Source organism: Martes martes (assembly GCF_963455335.1).
Source record: "Martes martes genome assembly, chromosome: 10".
NCBI lineage: Eukaryota > Metazoa > Chordata > Mammalia > Carnivora > Mustelidae > Martes > Martes martes.
The window spans coordinates 66294105-66319361 of record NC_137898.1 but is presented as its reverse complement, the minus strand read 5'-3'; positions in this window follow the sequence as shown (position 1 = coordinate 66319361).

Here is a 25257-nt window from a genome sequence, read left to right as displayed (position 1 = left end):
TGTGTGTGTGTGCGTGCACATGTGTGTGTGTGTGTGTTCTTTTTATTTTTTATTTTTTATTTTTTATTAACGCATAATGTATTATTACCCCCAGGTGTACATGTCTGTGAATTGCCAGGTTTACACACTTCACAGCACTCACCATGGCACATACCCTCCACAATGTCCGTAACCCAACCACCCTCTCCCTACCCCCCCTACCTCCAGCAGCCCTAGTTTCTTTTGTTAGATTAAGAGTCTCTTATGGTTTGTCTCCCTCCCAATCCCATCTTGTTTCATCATTCCCTTCTTTACCGTCCAAACCCCCCACATTGCCTCTCAAATTCTTCATATCAGGGAGATCATATGATAATTGTCATTCTCTGATTGACTTATTTCACTCAGCATAGGACCCTCTAGTTCCATCCATGTCCTTGCAAAAGGCAAGATTTCATTTCTTTTGATGGCTGCATAGTATTCCATTGTATGTATGTATACACACACACACACATATACATATATACACACATAAAGATATATATACATATATGTACATATATATGTATATATACACATATATATACATAAAGAAGAGGTGATATATATATATCATATATATATCACCTCTTCTTTATCCATTCATCTGTTGATGTACATCTAGGTTCTTTACATAGTTTGGCTATTGTGTACATTGCTGCTATAAACATTTGGGTGCATGTGCTCCTTCGGAACACTACATTTGTACCTTTAGGGTAAATACCCAGTAGTGTGATTGCTGGGTCGTAGGGTAGCTCTATTTTCAACTTTTTGAGGAACCTTCATGCTGTTTTCCAGAGTGGTTGCACCAACTTGCCTTCCCACCAACAGTGTAGGAGGGTTCCCTTTCTCCGCATCCTTGCCAGCATCTGTCATTTCCTGACTGGTTAATTTTACCCATTCTGACTGGTGTGAGGTGATATCTCATTGTGGTTTTGATTTGCATTTTCCTGATGCCCAGTGATGTGGACCACTTTTTCATGGGTCTGTTGGTTATCTGGATGTCTTCTTTGCAGAAAGTTCTGTTCCTCTTCTCTGCCCATTTCTTGATTGGATAATTTGTTCCTTGGGTGTTCAGTTTGATAAGTTCTTTATAGATTTTGGATACTAGCCCTTTATCTGATATGTCATTTGCAAATATCTTCTCCCATACTGTCAGTTGTTTTTTGGTTTTGTTAACTGTTTCCTTTGCTGTGCAAAATCTTTTGATCTTGTGAAGTCCCAATAGTTCATTTTTGCCCTTGCTTCCCTTGCCTTGGATGATGGTTCTAGGAAGAAGTTGCTGCAGCTGAGGTTGAAGAGGTTGCTACCTGTGTTCTCCTCAAGGATTTTGATGGATCCCTGTCTCACAATGAGGTCCATCATCCATTTTTGAGTCTATTTTTGTGTATGGTGTAAGGAAATGGTCCAGTTTCATTTTTCTGCTTGTGGCTGTCCAATTTTCCCAACACCGTTTGTTGAAGAGACTGTCTTTTTTTCCATTGGACATTGTTTCCTGCTTTGTCAAAGATTAGTTGACCATAGAGTTGAGGATCTATTTCTGGGCTCTCTGTTCTGATCCATTGATCTATGTGCCTGTTTTTGTACCAGTACCATACGGTCATGATGATGACAGCTTTGTAATACAGCTTGAAGTCTGGAATGGTGATGCCACCAACTTTAGCTATCTTTTTCAACATTCCTTGGGCTATTCTGGGTCTTTTCTGGTTCCATATAAATTTTAGGATTATTTGTTCCATTTCTTTGAAAAAAATGGATGGTCTTTGATAGGGATTGTATTAAACATGTAGATTGCTTTAGGTAGCATAAACATTTTCACAATATTTGTTCTTCCAATCCATGAGCATGGAACGTTTTTCCATTTCTTTGTGTCTTCCTCAATTTATTTCATGAGGACTTTATAGTTTTCTGAGTACAGATTCTATGCCTCATTGGTTAGGTTTATTGCTGGGTATCTTACGGTTTGGGGTGCAATTGTAAATGGGATTGACTCCTTAATTTCTCTTTCTTCTGTCTTGCTGTTGGTTAAGACATGCAACTGTTTTCTTGGCATTGATTTTATATCCTGACACTTTACTGAATTCCTGTATGGGTTCTAGCAGATTTGGAGTGGAGTCTTTTGGGTTTTCCACATATAGTATCATATCATCTGCAAAGAGTGATAGTTGGGGGGCGCCTGGGTGGCTCAGTGGGTTAAAGCCTCCGCCTTTGGCTCAGGTCATGATCTCGGGGTCCTGGGATCAAGCCCCACATCGGGCTCTCTGCTCGGCAGGGAGCCTGCTTCTTCCCTCTCTCTTTGTCCGCCTCTCTGCCTACTTGTGATCTGTCAAATAAATAAATAAAATATTTTAAAAAAAAGAGTGATAGTTGGACTTCTTTGCCAATTTGGATGCCTTTAATTTCTCTTTGTTGTCTGATTGCTGAGGCTAGGACTTTTAGTACTATGTTGAATAGCAGTGGTGATAATGGACATCCCTGCCATGTTCCTGACCATAGTGGAAAAGTTCTCAGTTTTTCTCCATTGAGAATGATAATTGCTGTGGGTTTTTCATAGATGGCTTTAATGATATTGAGGTATGTACCCTCTATCCCTACACTTCGAAGAGTTTTGATCAAGAAAAGATGCCTTACTTTGTCAAATGCTTTTTCAGCATCTATTGAGAGTATCATATGGTTCTTATTCTTTCTTTTATTAATGTATTGTATCACATTGATTGATTTGCAAATGTTGAACCAACCTTGCAGTCCAGGAATAAAACCCACTTGGTCGTGGTGAATAACCCTTTTAATGTACTGTTGGATCCTATTGACTGAGTATTTTGGTGAGAATTTTTGCATCTATGTTCATCAAGGATATTTGTCTGTAATTCTTCTTTTTGGTGGGGTCTTTGTCTGGTTTGGGGATCAAGGTAATGCTGGGTTCATAAAATGAGTTTTGAAGTTTTTCTTCCATTTCTATTTTTTGGGACAATTTCAGAAGAATAGGAATTAATTCTTCTTTAAATGTTTGGTAAAATTCCCTTGGAAGCCATCTGGCCCTGGGCTCTTGTTTATTGGGAGATTTTTGGTGACTGCTTCAATCTCCTTACTGGTTATTGTTCTGTTCAGGTTCTTTATTTCTTCCTGGTTCAGTTTTGGTAGTTTATATGTCTCTTGGAATGCATCTATTTCTTCCAGATTGTCAAATTTCCTGGTGTATAGTTGCTCATAATATGTTCTTAAAATTGTATTTCTTTGGTGTTGGTTGTGATCTCTCCTCTTTCATTCATGATTTTATTTATTAGGGTCCTTTGTCTTTTCTTTTTGATAAGTCTGGCCAGGGGTTTATCAATTTTATTAATTCTTTCAAATAACCAGTTCCTAGTTTCATTGATTTGTTCTACTGGTTTTGTTTTTTGTTTTTTGTTTTTTGTTTGTTTTTTTGTTTTTTATTTCATTGATTTCTGCTCTGATCTTTATGATTTCTTTTCTCCTACTCAGCTTAGGTTTTCTTTGCTGTTCTTTCTCCAACTCCTTTAGGTGTAGGGTTGGGTTGTGTATTTGAGACCTTTCTTATTTCTTTTTTTTTTTTTTTTAAGATTTTATTTATTTATCTGACAGACAGAGATCACAAGTAGGCAGAGAGGCAGGCGGGGGGGGGGGGGGGAAGCAGGCTCCCCGCTGAGCAGAGAGCCAGATGCGGGGCTTGATCCCAGAATCCCAGAACCCTGGGATCATGACCTGAGCCGAAGGCAGAGGCTTTAACCCACTGAGCCACCCAGGCGCCCCAAGACCTTTCTTATTTCTTAAGAAAGGCTTGTATTGCTATATATTTTCCTCTCAGGACTGCCTTTGCTGTGTCCCACAGATTTTGAACCATTGTGTTTTCATTATCATTTGTTTCCATTATTATTTTCAATTCTTTAATTTCCTGGTTGACCCATTTCATTCTTTAGTAGGATGCTCTTTAGTCTCCATGTATTTGGGTTCTTTCCAAATTTCCTTTTGTGACTGAGTTCTAGCTTCAGAGTATTGTGGTCTGAAAATATGCAGGGAATGATCCCAGTCTTTTGGTACCAGTTGAGACCTGATCTGTGACCCAGGATGTGATCTATCCTGGAGAATGTTCCATGTGCACTAGAGAAGAATATGTATTCTATTGCTTTGGGATGGAATGTTCTGAATATATCTGTGATGTCCATCTGGTCCAGTGTGTCATTTAAGGTCTTTATTTCCTTGTTGATCTTTTGCTTGGATGATCTGTCCATTTCATTGAAGGGGGTGTAAAAGTCCCCTACTATTATTGTATTATTGTTGATGTGTTTCTTTGATTTTTGTTATTAATTGATTTATGTAGTTGGCTGCTCCGATGTTAAGGGCATAGATATTTAAAATTGTTAGATCTTCATATTGGACAGACCCTTTAAGTATGATCTAGTATCCTTCCTCATATCTTATTATAGTCTTTGGCTTAAAATCTAATTTATCTGGTATAAGGATTGCCACTCCAGCTTCCTTTTGATGTCCATTATCATGATAAATTGTTTTCCACCCCCTCACTTTAAATTTGGAGGTATCTTTGGGTCTAAAATGAGTTTTTTATAGAAAACATATTCCAAATAGCTCTTTTTAAAAAGAAATAATATTTATTACTATTGTAATTTTACATTTATTCATGTACTTTCCATGTACATTGTACTTAAGCCTGCTTCTCATAAACTCCACAAGAACAAGAACTATACATTTCTGTTCTTTTGGTGCTTACTATTGTATCACCAGGACATAGCTTTACTAAAAGCTTAAGTGAATGAATAGTAGTTTCAAGATTTTTTTTCTTCCTTTCCTAGAAAACATGCTATGGGAAGGCGTTCCTTTTCTTTCTCTTCCTTTGGTAACTTTGAGTAACCTCCTGATATACTGAAAAGATCACGAGCTTCCATGTATTCCTGCGTCTGAATCCTAGTTCTGCCACTTAATGTGGATGATTTTGTGTCATTTTTTTACTTCTTGGAGACTCTCTGTACTCCTCTGTTAAAAGGGATGTAAATTCATATCTCACAGGATTGTTCCAACTCTTAATGAGCTATCAATACATTATACACAATTAGCAAGTAAGAGTTCCCTAACTCTTACACCCATACTTTCCTTCTCACAAATAAGTTTGATGAGTATGCAAGGCTTTCTTAATTGGTGGTGCACTTACTGCCCCTCGAGCATGGACCTGCTTCCAGATGTTCAGTTTGACATGGTAACCAAGACCAAAAGTTTTACCTCTTCCTTGAAGTTATTCTAAGCTAAAGTGATTGCTAGTTTAATCATAGTCCTTAGTCTCTTTTGTTAATACCACATGGTTTAGTATTTTTTTTTTAAAGATTTTACTTATTTGACAGAGAGAGAGATCATGAGTAGGCAGAGAGGCAGGCAAAAAGAGAAGGGGAAGCAGGCTCCCCACTTAGCAGAGAGCCTGATGCAGGACCCTGAGATCATGACCTGAGCTGAAGGCAGAGGCTTAACCCACGGAGCCACCCAGGCACCCCAGTGTAGTATTTTTAATTCTCTTTTTCATTTCATCCTAATTTTTCTTACTTTGTTTAATTAAAGGAATTTTGATAGGATTTGTGGAGTGATATGAGGGTGACGTTAGCACAAGAAAGCATTCATCTTGCAGTCTATTGGCATAGGTAAAAGTGAAAATAACATAGTAAAGGCAATATTAATCAGAAATTCTAGAAATTCTTTGTGTGGTATGATTATTGTGTATCAGATACTGTGTAAATAGCAATGGTGGATATATTTCAGGAAAAGAAAATCACAAGTTCAAAAACATGGTAATGTGAAAGGGAGTGGTGAGTTCTGGAATGGCTGCCCAGTCCACAAGCCTGGATACTGTGGGTGTGTGGAAGAAATGAGGACACTGAGACCAGTCAAAGATGGAAAGATGATCTAGATCATAGGGGCTTTGCCAGTCATTCTATAAATTTTCTGCTTTTACCTAAAGTCAGTATGATAATGCCAATGTCTTTTAGCAGGAAAACAACATGGTTCCATGTCAGTTTAAGAAAGGCAAAGCTTGTCTCATTGACAGATATCGTCCTCCTCTCAAAATTGTGTCTTCCATTAAAGCAAGGGTGACATTTTCTCCTTTTGTGCATGTAAGAATTGATAGGTACAAAATAGTCCTCAACACATTATACATAAGTTGTATAGTATGCAGACTAACATTTGAATTCCCAATAACTTACAAGCTATTAGAAATAAGGGAACAAGGTATTAATTACTTAACGTGTTTATAAGTAGAGCTCTACAGGCTTGGAGAGTTCTTATATAGATTATGTCATTTTTTCTCATGACATTCCTCTAAATGGGATAAGAAAGGAGGGAGCCAAACATAAATATGTACTTTGAAATCTTGGTAGGTTTCGTGGACATGACCAACCTCATAAGTACCCTTAAAACATGGACTGTATGGAAACCAAAGGCCTCTGGGAAATCCTCAAGTCTTATTCTGACCAGTCATATTTTTATACATTCATATCCACAGGATATTGTCAATAAGATGAATGCCAGTGTACCAACATTCTGAGCTAAAGAGAGTGCACAAACATCTAAGTAACTGATGCATTTTTATCAGATTAAACAATAGCTGTAAAATAAGATCAGAGCAAAACCCAATAACATATTTCTTTTTACCAGTTCTGATACAGAGTTGTTTAATAATTTTACCACTCCATTGTAAAGGAACTGAAGAAATGAAAGGGCTATTTGGAGGCAACATGTTCCTGTCTTGAGTCATACCTAAGATTAGGAAAAGACAATGTGAAAACTTGTAATAGTATAAATAGTATAAAGAAAAAAGTTTTAGAGCAAGGAACATGACATTTTCCTCCCACCCTGCCTCATCTTGTCTTGTCTTCCCTTCCCTTCTATCTTCTTCCCTCCTCTCCTCTCCTAACATCTACTCCTCTTCCTACCCACCCCCACCCCCCCTTTATCTCTCTCTTGCTCTTTTTCTTAAACCGTCTCCCTTCAGTTCATCATCAACCCATAAATGAATGTGGGATCTCTTCATATTTCCTCTAATAAGCAATTGTTAGCACATATGTGAAAGTCACTGTGATCCACGCTAGGGATAAAAAAGATGAATTAGACTGTGAGTTATGGAGAGAAGCTGTGTATAAATTTCCTTTGTACCCAAAGGAACTGGCAGTGCTTAATTTTCATGAAATATAAACAATAAGTACTAAAAATGGTAGTAAGAATAAAAGTCATAAATTGAGTATTTACTCTGTAATGATTTGTAATATGTGGTTCCTAGACCAGTAGCATCAGCATCAGCTATAACATGGTAGATATGCAAGTACTCAGGCTTCACTCCAGACTTACTAAATCAGAAATTTGGGAAGAAGGACCCTGGAATCCATTTTGTAATAAGCCCGCAGATGACAATATCAGACACTAAAGTTTGAGAGCCACTCCTTTATGTTTAATACTTTTTCTGGGTCATCTCATTTAATCCTCATAAACTTTATTAATAAAATACTATTCATCCTTTTTATTAGTTATGTATTACTCCTTAGCCAATCATCTCAAAAGGTAGTGATTGAAAAGAACAATTGTTTTGTCATTATCTCTTAGGATTCTGGAGGTTCAGGAACCTTGCAGTATGTTCTCATTCAGGGTCTCCCATATGATTGCAGTCAGCTGGTGAGGCTGGAATGAGCTGAAGGCTTACTCACACGTATGGCCTGTTTTGGGAAGACATAAATAGCTGGAAGCTGAACGGATGCAACCGTTGAGACATCTCTTTCTTTTTCTATGTATTCTATCCATCTTGGCAGCTTTAGGGTAGCCAGACTTCTTAGGACTTTCCCAAAGGCAGAGTCAAGGGAGACACACACATACAGAGAGAGAAAAGAAGAGAAAGAGAGAGAGAAAGAGAGAAAGTAGAAGTTGTATCAACTTGTATGACCTGGCCTTGAAAGTTGCTTGGCATCACTTTGTCCTTCCTACAATTCATGCAGTCATGGAGACATATTTGGGTTGTAAGGAGAGGGTATAAATACCACCTCTTGATCAAGGAGTTGACAAGTGTTGAGATGTCAACCTGGAAATATTTTTGTGCTTATCTTTATAAAATATAATCTATTACAACCTCCATTTCTCATTTGAGAAAATGGAGTTGAAAGAGGTTAGATAATCCATCCAAGATTTCACAGTTAATAAACAATAGAAAAGAAATTCAAGCTCAGAATCCACAGTCCTCACCAGCATGCAGTACTGATTTTTATCTTGTTTACTCTCAGCCAGGTTTACCTGGAATATTTTACATAGTTTTTTTTGTTTTTGTTTTTGTTTTGTTTTGTCTTGTTTTTTTTGTTTGTTTGTTTTTATCTTCAGCAAACTAATAGGGTCTGTACCAATATCATCCCTATTTTACAGATGGGTCAACTGAGGCTTAAAGAAATTGAATAACTTTTCCAAATTTTCATGTCTAATAATTTCTGGTACCAGAATGTGAATACAAGTGCGATTATTCTGAAGCATGAATTCAAGCATAGCATTATATTGCTGATATCTTTTATTAATTGTCTTTCATTCCATGTGCACATGTGTATTTTGTCATGTTTTTTAGTGTTTGGGACTTCTTCTCTGTATTTTCACCTTTCCCAAGTTGTAAAACAATCATTCTCTATTATTCCTCTAATGTGAAAGAAATGAGCCCTGTTTAACTCAGAGCAAAGGTGTACTTCTTTAGAGATAGTACCACTTGCTCTAGAAACAACACTAAAATATCATTGTGATAGCTTAGTATAGGAAGAAGGGCACATAGAGGACAAAGGTAGTAGGGGATAGCTGAGGAAAGTAGGTACATTTTTATTGAAAAAAACAAGATGTTAGTGAGAGATAAAAATTGATGTCTGAAAATATGTGAAGATTAGTCATGGGGAAGAACCTAAACATTCTATGTAGCTCTCAAGCTAGCACAGATCTGGGGTAAGATATTTTAGATAGGCAGATTTCTGTCCAGAACAAAGCCCTTTATAATGAAGGCTGGCTGGCAGTGCAATGAACTTCTAAGGGGAAAATCTATTTCCTGCAGCTGAAAGTGTTGGAAAAGAGGTCAGCTGGCCAGTTGTTGAAAATATTGCAGAAAGCTTCCCACACTGGACAGATTTTCAAAGATGATGGCATGTAGGACTGCTTCTAGTTTTAAGATTCTAAGATCCTTGGGCAATTTATTGAGGATACAAAAACAGATGTACCTTCCACCGGACAGCGCAGAACCCACCACGCATCACCTCGGGCTTACATAAGCTTTAGACCCTCGAGACTACAACAGGTCACACTAGGAGTCTACTAAGAAGATGGTAGGAGAGGGGCTGTAGCTTGCTATCAGGACCATGCCAAGTCTTCCACTTCACGGTAGCCCAGGTAGCAGTATACACAGTCATCCAGAAGCTGTCTTATTTCCTAATAACACTTTTAGGTCCAAGGAGACAAGACTGATGTGTGCTTAGAAGCTCCATATCCCAGAAGGGCCAATATCTCTCTTAGTATTCCATAGAAATGCTTTCAGAATCACACACGGGACATACTCATTGCAATATACATGTTACCCAACACTCAGAGAATGTTAAAGCATGGTGTATTCATCATATATAGAGAGTTGTTATACTTCTTTACAGACCAAATTTAGTTTACCACTCAGGGGTGGATTTTTGTTAGCTCTGTTGCCTAGAAACATGTTGACTTTCTTAGTTGTATCAGGATTTTCAGGAGAGCAGAACTGGAGAATAAACTGAGTTCAGGTTGTCATGCAGCAGTGGTGGTATTTTGTAGACATTTTGCCTATAATAGCATTAAGAAATGTAACACAATATTAACTAAAGTTTTAAAGCATTTGTAACTAGGTCAGACCCTTTGCTAAGTGGCTTAAGTACAAGATATCATGTAATTTCAAAGCATACCCATGTCCAAACAAGCATCTTTATCCCCATTTTACAGACAAAGGAATTAAGTCTTGAGAGAATAAGGAACTTTGCAAGATCACACAGCTATCCCATAAATGACAAAGTCAGAATTTGAATCTGGTTTTGTCTGTCTCCAGAGCCTGAGATCTTAACTGCTTGTTTATTCACTGACTGTATATTGACCTGCAACTCTGAGAATTTTGCTAGGAACTAGGGATAAAGAATTAAACAAGACATATATGGAACCTATATATTTCATGTAGCCGTAACCCATGCTGGCTATTTACAGATTGAAAATGTCCAAGTACTAAATTATATAGGAAAAGTGTCATTGATGTCAGGGATATAAACTATAAACTCAACAGCTAATTAACTTCTGAAATAAAATGACTTGGAATAGGCCAACCCATAAGCTCTACTTCTTCCCTAGAATTGATCCAATAAGAGGGGTAAATGCAGGACTGAGTTACCGCTGCCTTAGACCTGTATACTGTTGCTCCAAGTAGTTTTGAAAACTTTAATAACAGAGTTGCTACTACCACAACGGAATGAAAAGGACATCATGGGGGGGCACTTGGGTGGCTCAGAGGGTTAAGCCTCTGCCTTCGGCTCAGGTTATGATCTCAGGGTCCTGGGATAGAGCCCTGCATCCCCCTCTCTGCCTGCTGCTCTGCCTATTTGTGATCTCTCTCTCTCTGCCAAATAAATAAATAAAATCTTTAAAAAAAAAAAAAAAAGGACATCATGGTCCACCTCAGTATATCCTTCTGAGGAACAAAAGCTAATTTAGGAGTAGTGGCTACTTCAAAATAACAAATTTTACATACAGCTAAGTTGAATGTGAATCATACAGAATTTCATTCAGTTTATGTTTATCATCAACTTGACTGGGTGTTCCATGGATGGTCTTGGGTACCCATTCACAGTCTTGGAGTGGAAAGAGAAAGATTTATGGATTTGAAAGAGGCTTCAGGTTAAGGTTGCCAGATGAAGGTAGGACACTCAGTTACATTTGAATTTAGGTAAGCAATAGAAAAATTTCTAGTCTATCTCAAATACTGCATAATTTTACTAAAAATAGTTCATTTTTTTAGCCGAAGTTTTAATTTATCTGGGTGACTTTTGTTTTTGTTTGCCAAATCTGGAAACCCTACTTCAGGGTCCTTATGCTTGGCATCACCAACCTTGCTTTACAGAACTGGGACAGACTCTGCCCTCTGGGGACATATTTATTATTCCTCCTATGCATAAATGTTTACTGAGTGCCTACTGTATGTCTCACAAGATTAGAGATGGATGTATATATTGATGATTATAATGCAAAGTGGAAAATATTTGGAAGTTAGGAAGTGAGTCAAACAGTAAAAATGACAACAAAATGGCCAGTACTTATAAAAGTGTTTTCTCTATGCAAATACTGCATTGAACACTTAGATGCATTCTCTAATGCATCTAGATCTTCATACCGACCCTCTGAAATAGGTACAGTTAATAAATGAAGGAACTGAGCTATAAGAGTTATTAAGAAACTTTTACCATTGCACATGGATGATACGTGGCAGAGCCAGGACCAGGGTCTTAGTCAGCTTAATACTAGATAAAGCCTGAGCCTTAGAAAGCTTGATGCTAGATAGAGCCTGAGCTCATACATGTCCACTAAAATGGCACTGGGTAAATACATTTGGCCAAGAGAAGCTTGTTTGTGAAAGTCCCTTGAATTATACTTGGTAGTGCAACTAGGAAATAAGCAGATGAACAAAATGGGTGGTGGAAGTGAGAAGAGTCTTCTTGAGAAAATGCCATTTGAAGAATAGGGCAAGAGAGACAAGAAATGGGGACAGAAAATGGATAGAAAACCAGACAATGTTAGGCTTGGCATTCAGCTGTTTAATAAATATTTCCCCATTTCTCCATCTTAACCAAGTACTGACAATTCCTATTTACAGAGAACCACAAGTTACAGAGAACCACAACTTAGATTTGAATGAGGAGGATATAGTGCAAACTTACAAAAAAGACTAGGCTCTCCTCACTGTGAAGATAATAGCAAATAAAGAAAATAATTACCACACACAGCAGTAATACACAAGTAATCACTAAAGGCCTGGATGGTTCCAAGTAGTTTACATATTTAATTTATATAGTCCTCACAGAAACCCTATGGATTAGGTATATTTTTTGCCTCATTTTAAGGAGAATAAGTTGTAGAATAGGGAGTTGAATTAACTGGTCCAAGAGTGACCAAGCTAAAAGTAAATGTCCAGGTTACAGAACACTCTTCCATGTTCTAAATATTCTAGTTTGTCAACTAATTCCTGGAAGCCTGCTATGGATAGGAGATGCTGGGATATCAATGTGCAATGTGCAGAAATCCCAATAGTCTGAAATCTGAACACATACCACATCTTTATTTACTGAGTGCAGACTCAAGGAAAAAGTCCCGATGGGAAGTTCTCCTGGAATTCCCTGCCCTCAGGATTTTCATATTCAGAAGGCACTAGAAGATAAGAAGCCACAAAGGCAGCTGCAAATAAAGCTCTACTCAGAAGAGAGGGGGACTAGAAGATGGGCAAAGGAGTCAGGCCTTGAACAATCAACAAGATGCCACAGGCCCATTGGAGGTACTTAGTGAAATGTTTCAAGCACAGAGTTGGGTGGGAAAACAATCATGTTTGGGTATATGCTCAAGGAAAATGTGGGAGAGCATGAGAATGATAAAAATAAAATGTAAGGTCTGAGGATGTACCAGATGATTTTTATATGCTTTCAATTATTTATTTTGTTAGCACCATAATAATGAATGGACACTATTATGCCCATTTTATAGATGAAGACTGATGCACAGGGAGGTTATATGCCATGGCCAAGGACACAGAATTAGTAAGTAGAAAATAGTACTTAGTCACTTCTCTTACTACAAAAACATATCTAGTTTCCGTTTATCCATTTATCCCACAAATATTTAGCTAATTTCTGTGGAAGCATGTGTATGTTGTAAACAAAACAGTCACAGTTCCTCACATTATGGGGCTGTCTCTGATCCACACCATCCCTGTATCTGATCATTGCTTTATTTTTTATTTTTGTACTTGTGAATACCTTGTTTCATCCAGCATGAATCATATGTGCTCTGGATTAAGGAAAGATAGGATTGTTGAGGCTCCAGCGAGGTAGTATTCATAGCAGAAAACTTAAAGGAAAAAAAAAAAAGACTTTTGTGTGGCTATCAGTCTGATATATTGTACAAATGCTACACTGTAAAGCAAATCAATAGTTGCCTGCTGTGGGACTGCCAGAAACAAGCCATTGTCCATGCGTAATTAAAAGGCCAGATTGATGTCTGACACTGCTTCAGAATATGACACCTTCAGATGATTACAGGACAGGAGAAGATAGCGAGACAAAGAGAGAAGGCAAAATGGTACCCAGAGTCCTGAAAAGCATTCTTGGACAAAACTGATCCATTCTCTAAATACCTGGGCATTTTGCTACAGCTGTAAACTTGCATTTGTAAATCTATAGAATTCGATATTTTTCTACTTCCAGGGTGTTCAAGAGAAGGAGCAAAACCCAGACTGCAGGGGTAGATGGTGACAAAGCTTTCTTTCATTATTCATTAAAGATGAAGACATTTTTATAATTTAGATCCAAAGGAGGAAGGCTTGAGCCAAAATAAAATCTTCAGAAAAGACTTTAGTTCTCAGAATATTTATGGGATCACAAACTGTTATTAACCACAAAGGCTTTAGATGTCCTTATCACCTTCCCTTGAATTCTGATCTCACCTCCCATAGCTTCTCACCTTGCTCAGTTTTCCAAGCCCTCTGGTTTACTATTGAGTCCCCCAACTGCTGTCTACCACAGGGCCTTTACACTTTCTTTTCTTTCTGCCCTGGATTCTCTTTCTCCAGAGAATTGCCTCCTCAATTCTTAATGCCGCTCTGACTGCCTTATTTTTAAAATTGCAGTTAAGAATCCCAGTGCTTCTTAACTTATTTTATTAATTTTACCCATAGTACTTATCAATTTCAAAAATATATTTTATGTATTCTGTTTATAATTTACTATCTGGCTTCCTTAAGAAAACATGAACTCTATGTGGACAGTGATTATCTTTCTATTTTCACTAATGAGCCCCAAGTGTAACACACCTTACACATTGTAGGCTTTTAATAAGTGTTTGCTAAAACAATAACAAAATTTCCTCGTATATGATATTCCACAAATATACACCTGGACTACCATAATCCTGCCCAGATCTTGGGTTAATTCTAATCTACTGCTCTGTTCAAAATGAAATAAGAAGTTGTTTGTAATCTAGTATGGAAAACTGATCTCAATGTCAATATCTCGTCTATTAGTATCCTCTAGGATTAGGTAGGTCTTAGTAAAGTAAACATACTTTAGCATCAGTATGACTTCTTTGTTTGTTTTTTGAAGGTGAAGTCACAAACTGGGACTCTCTGGCAATAGTGCCATGTTATTTAAAGTAAGAATTTTTTGCTTAAAAAATTAGAAATCAACAAAACAATGTTCAGAAAAACAATTTTACTTTTTCTATTCAAACTCTTCACAATTATTAGGTAAAAAAGTTTAAAAAAAAAAAAAGCCGAAACTGAAATTATTCACTCTTTAGAAATGGAAAGCAATGAGCTCACTACATATGCTTTGGATAATAATCAAATAAAAATATATAGACTTAAATGAAATTATTAGAAAGCAAAAAGGGTAAATCATATCTAAGCTTCAAACTCAAGCTATTAAAAAAAATTAACAAACACAAAAAATAGAAGTAGATTCAATTAATATATTTTTTAAGATTTTATTTATTTATTTATTTATTTAAAATTATTTTTATTAACATATAGTGCATTATTTGCTCCAGGGATACAGGTCTATGATTCATCAGTCTTACACATTTCACAGCACCCACCATAGCACATACTCTCCCCAATGTCCATAACCCAACCACCTTCTCCCTACCCCCCACCTCCCCCCCAGCAACCCTCAGAAGATTTTATTCATTTATTTGAGAGAGAGAGAGAGAGAGAGAGAGAGAATGACCAGGGAGGAGAGGGAGAAGCAGGTTCCCCGTGAGGAGGGAACCCAACTCAGGGCTTAATCTCAGGACCCTGCTGTCATGGCCTGAGCTGAAGGCAGAAGCTTAACCAACTGACTCACCCAGGTGCCCCATTAATAAAGTAATTTTTAAGGAGTATTTTTAAATAAATGATAAAATAGAGTATCTTTGATAAGTTTAATTATTTTAAAAAATGAGAGGACAGGAGAGAGAAAGAGCATGAGAAAGATAATTCAAATACATAAAATTAAAAATAACAAAGGGGGAATGACTATAGCTATGGAGGAAATTTACATATTTTAAAAATTTCAGTGTAAATAAAAATAGATGTGAAAGGGTATTTACTACATTATTATTGATAATACTGAGTAATTAGAAACCTTAAATGTCTAATCAATAAAAGAGTAGGTAAATAACTTGGTATTTCATATTATGAAATATTACATGAGTTAAAAAGGGGAAATAAATAAACACATACATTTTTATATTAACTGGAAGAAGAAAATAGCAAAATAATGATGTCCTATATGTAAAAATTTTAAAAGAAAAAACTAAGCCCCAGCAAGTCAAAGCTATATATTTGTATTGCATATATTTTCTCACATAAGTTCTTAAAAATCTGTAAAGATATAAGCAAACTGCTAATTTTTATTTCTTCTAAGAAGAATAAAGTAATTGGCAAGACTATAAGGTAACCTTTTATTCTCTATATTGTTTGCATTTTAATAATGAAGGAATATTCAAATATTACTTGTATAATAAAAATATATTATGTACCTTTATCTAAGTGGTGTGTAATTCTCAGAAGTTGAACTCTGGGGACAATATATTTTTCAGGTAGCCAAATGCAGATTCATATCAACATATTTTTTCTAGATACTTCTTTCTTTGTGAGTTTCAGATGTCCTAATCACTGTTCAATCTACCATGTTGTTAAACAAACAAGCAATGTTAAAACTTTACTATTACAATAATTGACTATGATGGTGATTATCCTATCTACAGAGTTTTGCAGATGGCCCTCTTAAGTGGTTTTAAGTCCATGTGGAATAAAATAAAACTTTTGACTAGAGGAGAAATATGATTACATTTAGACTTAGCGAGCTGATCTGTTGTTAGAGCGGAGGGTAGATTGTGGTGGAACAGATTGGAGGTAGAGGGACTAGTTAGGACAGTGAATGTCCCTTGAGTATGCCTCAGAAAAACTAGGCTAGAGGTAAAGTATTAATTATTGAGACTCCTGTCAGGAATTAGAATTTCTAAGAGGGACCAGCAATGATCTATGTATGTGTGTATGCACATGCATACATAATATGTAATTTTAAGGTACCCAGGAAATTCTGGTGATCAGTCAAGTATGAGTATCCCTGAGCAAGGACAGTACTTACAGCAATCCAAGTAATCTTTGGAATGCTCAGGAAAGAAAGAAAGCGGTAACAGAATGATACATGGGTAATGGAGAGAAATTCCATTAGGATAGTCTTTTTATAAAAAGAGAACCTGTGTTTAATTTTCAGAAAATCATACAGATTTAGATGGTAACTTTACCAACTCATGTTGTTTCCCTGTACACATTTCCAGTCATCATTTCTGGAATGGGAGTTTTCATCTTAGTCCAGATTTATTTAGGAAGTCAGACTTTTTTTCTCTTTGTCTTTCTTTCTCTTTCATTCAGAAAGACTGGTTGGGCCAAAGAAGAAAGGGGAGTAATAGAGAAAGGATCTTTAGCAAAATAAAGCATCAGATGAATGAAAAAAGTGTCCTGCTTGTCCACTTCCTATTTACTTGCTCTTGTCTTTTGTTTATAATATCTCAACAATTCTACACTGTCTAAGAGGTTTAGCGTGATCTCTCTGAACTTTGTCCATCCTCCTCATAGGCCAACCTTCCCCTTCCTTGCTTGATGCTGTCACAGAGACTGTTAGCGTCTGGCCTGAGAGCCTTTGCCATTACTCCCTGGTATGAGACAGTCTCCCCACTGCTCTCAAAGTTGGCTTCTTCTCAGCTATAGATCTCAGTTTAGGTGTCACACCTCAGAAAGACTGTTCTTGACCTTTGTATGGAACAGAATCCTGCCTATTTGTCTTCCGTCGCACTGGTCATTTCCTTCTTAGTTCTTAGTGCAGTTTGTGACGTGTTTATTGACTGATTTATTTTCAGTCCTCTGCACTAGGTTTGGGGGCCAGCATGGCAGGGGCTGTGCCTCTTTGTACATTGGGTACAGCCAACCCCCATCAAAGTAACTGACAGACACTAGTATTCAAATAATATTTGTTGGAGAAGTGAAATTTAAAGGAAAGAAAAAAGGAAAAAACACAAACATAGACAGCTGAAATCAGGAACCCAGAATTCAGAGGCTACATTATCATATATGTTAGTTTCAGAAGGCAAAATATACATATTCGTGTATGTGCTAATCATGAAATGAAGGAATTTGGGGTCCAATCTCCATCAGTGAGGTTCTCCATTCCTGTTCTGGAGGTGTCAGAGTTTGCTGCAAGATCATTTGTCAAGATCTTTCCTTCTTTCTTAAACTAATGACCTTGTCATCCCCCCGAGGTGGCTGAGGCCCTGCATAAAGGTATACAGAGGTTTCCACTGGCAACTACTTGCTAAACTGAATATACTTAGCTACCTTATCAAGCCCTAGAATTGTTTGATTTCCTACAGGAAATGTTTGCCTTTGAAAACTCCAGTGGGGAAATAGCTTTTTCACCTCTGCTCAGGAGAATGAGTTTAACGTTGTCTGAAGATGAGATTCATCCCCCAGAGGAGGTGCTGAGCATCTAATGAGCTTAGGAACAAATCAGAAAAACAGCAGGCGGTAGATTCCAGCCCCCCCACCCCCACCCTGATTCCATAAGAAAATTCTGTTTTAGATATTTGCATGACTGAACTACCCATTTACACTGATTTTTTTCTATGTGCTATGTTAGATATGTATAACTCCAATGTGGAAACACATCTAGCCACATTATGCATTGTGAAAGGTGTGTGATTTTGCTCCTTGGGGTGCATTCTATTTAAATAACTCACTAACGCATTAACAACCAGGCCTGTACTTGTATCTCTTTCATCTCTAATATGAGCCCTTCTCTGTCACTATAATCCCAAACAGTTTATACCCACACAGAAATACACACACATACACACCTTCCCCACAGGTATTCATATATCCACTGAAACAGGGACTGCCCCAAGGTTAATCTTAACAACTACTTCTATGACCTCAGATTAAATTTGTTTATCAGTTACTACCTCCTCTTTCTCTTATTAAGATTTCCCCTAAACTACGACTTTTATCTGAAATTAAGCATCTGACATGGGCCCTTTGGCCATCACTTTTGTAATTGTTCACCTTGGCATTTGATCCTCAGTTCTCCTTAACAGATTGCCACTTGTCTCCTTCCCTGGTTTCACTGCCGTCCTCGCTGCTTGTGGTAGACTTCCCTGCCCTCGTTCTGCCCTCTGAGAGCCAGATCTCAGTAGTGGACCTTTACTAATGGTTTAACTCTACAGGTTCAAAGGAATAAATGGATTGGAAACATAAATTGGCTTAAGCATTAATTATGTACATTTAGAAAGAATACGTGTAAGCCAAATGGAAATTAGGTAGGGAAACTTTTGCCAGCAAAATGTTACCTCCCTGCAGCCACATGGTTTCACAGCAGGAGAAGGGAGAATAAAATTGAGCCAATGAGAGAGAATTCTGTATATTGTACTCTGTTTAGAGACCTTCTACCTATTTTATTATTCAACATATTTTATCTTTGTTTTGATTGCAAGAGGGACATAGGATAGTGTTGCACATACATCGCAAAAAGCTCATAAATATGTTAAAGTATGTCAGTTCTCATAACTAATGACAGTCAAGCACTCTGGCCAAATCATTCTTATGCATTTCCAAGATTATTACAGTAGCCTCCTGACTTGTGTCTCTACTTCTGCCCTGACCACCCACCTCTTCAGTAGCAAAATAATTTTGTTAAAGTCAGATCATATCACTCCTCTATCCAACCAACCAAACAAAATACGAACAAACAAACAAACAAACAAAAACCTTCCAAAGTTCATTTCTCCATGATTTGGCCCCAATTCAATCTCTAATTTCAACTCTTGCTAGTAACCTCTCTCACTTTTTCTACACCATCCACATTGTCTTTCTTACCAATTCTTATGCTAACCAGACACAGAGATGCCTTAGATTCCTTGCAGTGGTCGCTGTTACTATTCCTAGAAATCTCTTTCTCCAGTTGTTTACATATTAGCTCCCTCAATTCCTCCCTGTTTTTACTCAAAAATCAACTTCTTATAACTTCTGCTTTTAGAAATTATGGAGTGCCTGGGACCAGATTTATTCTCCTACAACTAATAGATAGAAAAACAGAACAAATATATTTTTCTTAAGAACAAAACAAACCAAAAAAGCCACAAATGTTTCAGATATAATCAACACATAAAGACTGTGATCCCTGAGAGAAAGGAAACAAACAAAAAAAAAGAGCTATACAGTTTCCTTGGCATTCTGCCAAAGGCATTTTGTATACGCAGGTATAAGGACTGGAATCTTAGACATAGCAGAGTGGTCTAGATAAGTTGAGGAGACCAAGATCAGAAGTTGGAGAGATTAAACAATAGCAATTTGAGGGTAGAGTGCCAGCAAGAAGTGAAATGTCCAAAGATGCGCCGGAACTCTAGTTAGGAGTTTCTTGACTCTGGCTGAACAGTACAAAGAGCATTATACCTATATAGGATTACTACACATAATAAATATTAGTAATATTATTAATGTACATTGGATAAAACTCCATGAGAATGGCAAAGAACAACCATGGAGTTATAAACTGAACATGGCTGGCAGGCATTCTTGTTCTTTTTTTTTTTTTTTTAAGATTTTTAATTCATTTTATTTGACAGGCAGAGATTACAAGTAGGCAGAGAGGCAGGCAGAGAGAGAGAGGAGGAAGCAGGCTCCCTGCTGAGCAGAGAGCCCGATGCGGGGCTCAATCCCAGGACCCTGGGATCAGGGCCTGAGCTGAAGGCAGAGGCTTTAACCCACTGAGCCACCCAGGCGCCCCAGGCATTCTTGTTCTAACAAGACAGAAGAAATTCCTTGCTAAATGCCTGGAAGATTAAGTAGAGACACCAAAGGGTCATATCCTAATAGTATTGCTAAACTTGCCATCAATTAAAGGCTACTCTAAACCTGCCATAACAAGCCTGAAAAATTAAGCTGATTCTCAAGTAAGTTAGCCCCTACAAGAACAAAGTATAACATTATTTTTAAAAAGAAAACAAAATTAAGCATGTGAAAATGTTTCCCTTTCATCAAAGAATTACGAGACATGGTAAAGAAACAGGAAAATTCAATCTATAATCAGGAGAAATATTAGTCTCTAAAAGAGATTCAGAAAGGATATATATGATGGTTAATACAAAATAATGTTAAAATAAATATTGTAATATGCACAAGAATTTAAAGAAAAATGTGTATATAATAAAGAAAGAAATGAAAGATGTGAAATAGACCCCCAAAATGGAACTTTTGGTTGTAGACGTGTATTTAAAGGGGAAAAAAAAGAAAAAGAAAAATCACTGCTGGGATTAATATTAAATTAAACACTACAGAAGAAAAATCAGTGAAGTTGAAGGCATAGCAATGGAAACTATTCAGATTTAATCATACATATAAAAAAGACTGAAAAAAAAAATAAACTGAGCCTCAGTAGTCTGTGAGATCGAACAGTCTGACATTGGACTTCTGGAAGAAAAGTATGGGCTTAGGACTGAATAATACTTTAAGAAACCATGCCTGAAATATTTTCCATATTTGAAGAAAACTATAAACCCATGGATACAAAAAGCTAAAATTACCATAAGTAGGATAATCATAAAGATGACTAGACCAGGACATTTAATAGTCAAATTGTTCAAAGCCAAAGACAAGGAAAAGCAAACAAACTAGCCAGAGAAAAAATACACATTATGAAGACAGAAAGAAAAATAATTAATACTGACATTCCCTGAAACTATGCAATGGGACATCTTTACAACAGTTAAAGAAAATAAAATCAACTTAGAATTCTATATATGGAGTGATATCCTCTAAAAATAAAAGCAAAAATAGGGGTGCCTGGGTGGCTCAGTGGGTTAAGCCTCTACCTTTGGCTCAGGTCATAATCTCAGGGTCCTGGGATTGAGCCCTGCATTGGACTCTCTTCTCAGCAGGGAACCTGCCCCCCCACCCCCCGCCTCTCTGACTACTGGTGATCTCTTTCTCTCTGTCAAAATAAATAAATAAAAATAAAAGCAAAAGTAACCTTTTTTTTTTTTAAGGGTTAAAAGAATTTACCAACACTACAGACAATTTTTTTTTTAAGATTTTTTTTATTTTGACAGAGAGAGGCATAGCAAGAGAGGGAACACAAGCAGGGGGAGCAACAGAGGGAGAGGGATAAGCAGGCTTCCCACAGAGCAGAGAGCCCAATGCAGGGCTCAATCGCAGGACCCTGGGATTATGACCCGAGCCGAAGGCAGATGCTTAACAACTGAGCCACCCAGGTGCCCCACACTACAAGCAATGTCAAAGAAAATTTTCAGCCAGAGGAAAACGATCTCAAGTAGAAGCTAGGAAATGCACAAAGAAGGGAGAATAACGATGATGGTATATGAATTGGTAAATAAAATACAATAGAAGTACACAAGTTGGGAAATGGAGATTAGAAGACTAATATTTTAAGACCTTTCATTATACATGAAGTAATATAATATTATTTAATATAGACTATAGATAATTTAGAGATATATATTGCAAACTTTATTTTTTTAAGACTTATTTATTTATTTTAGGGAGAGAAAGAGAGAGCATGGGGGGAGGGACAGAAGGAGAGGGACAGAGAGAATTTCAAGCAGACTCCCCACTGAGCATGGAGCCCTACACAGGGCTCAATCTTACAACCGTGAAATCATGCCCTGAGCTGAAACCAAGAATCTGTCACTTAACTTATTGAGCCACCCGATCACCCCATATTGCAACCATTTTAAATAATAGCAATGATTTCTAGCTAATAAAGCAGTCATGGAAATTAAGACCTATTGGGAAAATGTATATGTTAATCCAAAAGAATACAAGTAAATGGAAAAGAAAAGGAGCAAAGAACAGATGGGATGTATAGAAATTAGTTACTAAGATGGTTGATTTAAATCCAACCATATAAATAATTACTTTGCACATAAATGGTCTAAAGACCCTAAATAAAAGAATCGTTTGACTGAATTAAAAAGAAGGGCTGGGGCACCTGAGGGGCTCAGTTGGTTAAGTGGCTAATTTTGACTCAGGTCATGATGCCAGGATCTTGGGATTGAGTCCCCTGTTGGGCTCCCTGATCAGAGGGGAGTTTTTTTCTCCCTCTCTTCTGCCACTCCCCCACAACTTGTCCTCTCTCACACATACGCACTCTAGCTCTCTCTCAAATTAAAAATAAAAATAAATAACATGGCCAAATCAAACACTTGTTATAAGAATTTCACTTTAATTATAAAGGCACAGGTTAAAGCTACTGGATGGACAATGTGATGATTTGGTATTTGTATACATTGTGTGTTTCGATCATACTTCAGTAGAGCTGAAATAAAGAGTAATAGGTTAAACATAATGGAGCACAGTTGAAAGGCAATTGAATAATAATACTATTTTATTAAACATTTTGTTTTTAAACATTTGCTTTAAACATTTTGTAACTAAAATAATGAGCCCCATCAATATCAAGTTACTTGATGGAAAAATACATAGCATGTAAACACTAAATATGAGAAACCTGGAGTTTATAGAATGTCTATTTCTTATCAAACAAAGTAGACTTCAAAAGAAATATTGTGAGGGATAAAATGAAACTTTTCATAATAATGAAGAGGGTGAGTCATCAAAAGGCCATAGCAAAATTCAAAATATATGGAGCAAAAACTGATAGAACTGAAAACTGACATAGATAAATCCATATTTATTGTTGGAAACGTCTATACTTCCTTTCACGGTAATTGAGAAAAACAAGCAAACAAAAAATAAATATAGAGAAGATTCCATGAATACTACCAACTAATTTGACCTAATTATAATTTATTGAACATGCTACTCAACAACAAAAGAGTCATACATTATTTTAAAAGTACACAGATGGGCACCTGGGTGGCTCAGTTGATGAAGTGTCTGACTCTTGGTTTCAGCTCAGGTCATGATCTCCTATGGGTCGTGGGATCTAGTCCCACTTGGGGCTCTGCAATGAGCTGGGAGTCTCCTTGAAGATTCTCTCCCTCTGCCCCTCCACCTGTGCACGCGCTCTCTCGCTTTCTCTCTCTCATATAAATTTAAAAATCTTTTTAAAAATTAAAAAAAAAAGTTCACACAGTTGATGTACCAAAATAAGCCATATGCTGCGTCATGAAAGTTTTTAAAATATATTCTAAAGTACTGAAAATATATATATTTATCTTAAGTTACAACTAAATTAAATTAGCAATCAGTATCACAAATATATCTGTATAGGGGTCGCTGGCTGGTTTAGTCAGTTAAGCATCCAACTCTTGATCTCAGCTCAGGTCGTGATCTCAGAATCATGGGATTGAGCCCCAGATGGGGCTCCACATTTAGTGGGGAGCCTGCTTGAGGTTCTCTTTCCCTCTACCCCTCCCCACTCATGTTCCCTCTCTCTCTCTCTCAAATAAATAAATCTTTAAAAAAAAAAGAAATATATATGCATAATTCCAAATATTTGGGAATATACAAAATATGTATAAATAGTACATGTGTCAAAAAAGAAATCTTGGGGCACCTGGGTGGCTCAGTCATTAAGTGTCTGCTTTTGGCTCAGGTCATGATCCCAGTGTCCTGGGTTTGAGCCCCACATCGGGCTCCCTGCTCAGTGGAAGTCTGCTTCTCCCACTCCCCCTGCTTGTGTTCCCTCTCTCGCTGTGACTCTCTGTGTCAAAATAAATAAAATCTTAAAAAAAAAAGAAATCTTAAAGAAAAATGGAAATATTTCTTACTAAATGAAAATGAAAAGCCCCACAATATATCCAAATTTGGTGAAAGACAGTTAAAATACTGCCTAGAGAGAAATTTATAATTTTGTTTACATTAATTTAATTTTTAAATCAAAACATGTACATTAAGAAACTAATAGAAATTAAAGAAAAAGGGAAAAATGAAGAAAAGAAGCAACTTAAACCCAAATTCAGCAGAGGAAAGCAAACAACATTAAGAATAAAAAATAAATACAATAAGAAATAACAAGGAGAAATCCAAAGAAGCCAGAAGTTAGTTTTTTGAAAAGATGAATAATATTTCTAACCCTTTAGCTGGACTGATCAAGACAAAGAGAGAGAAAACACATTGGTCAATGCCAAGAAAGAGAGGACATCTCTATAGAATATAAAATCATTGAAAGGATTTAAAAAAATACATTATTAATAGTTTCTCATACTACATACTTCTAACTACATAGAAAAAAAAGACAGATTCCTTAGAAAATACAAATTACCAAAATTGTTTTAAGGAGAAATATGAAAAACTGAATAACCTATTAAAGGCATTGAATTTATGAGTAAATACTTTCTCATGAAGAAAACTGTAGACCCAGATGGCTGCATCAGTGTGCTCTAGCATACATTTCAGAAAGAAGCAATAACAGTACTGCCAACTCTCTTGCAGAGGCCAGAAGGAACACGTGCCACCTAATTTTATGAATTGAGCATTATCTTAACACCAAAACTAGACAAAGGCAGTGTACAAAAATAAAACTACATGCCAAAATCCTCATTAATATATACTTAAAAAATTCTTAACAAAATATTAGCAAACTAACCTGAGAAACCTAAAAATATGAGATAACATATCATGGCTAAGTAGAGTTTATCTCATGAATGTAATTTTGGTTTAACATCTGAAAATCAATCATTGTAATTCATAATATGTACTCATTTTAATTCATGTAGAAGAATAATTTCATAATATTTGGCTGCTACTTATTATAAAAACCATCTTAATATGATAAAGGACACCTATGAAAAGTCTACATCTAACATCATACTTACTGCAATGGTGAAAGGTTTCCCTTAAAATCAGGAACAAAGAGTGACCATTTATATTCTACTTTGTACTGGAGATTCTAACCAGTGCAATAAAATTAAAATAAAAAGCATAGAGATCGGTAGAGC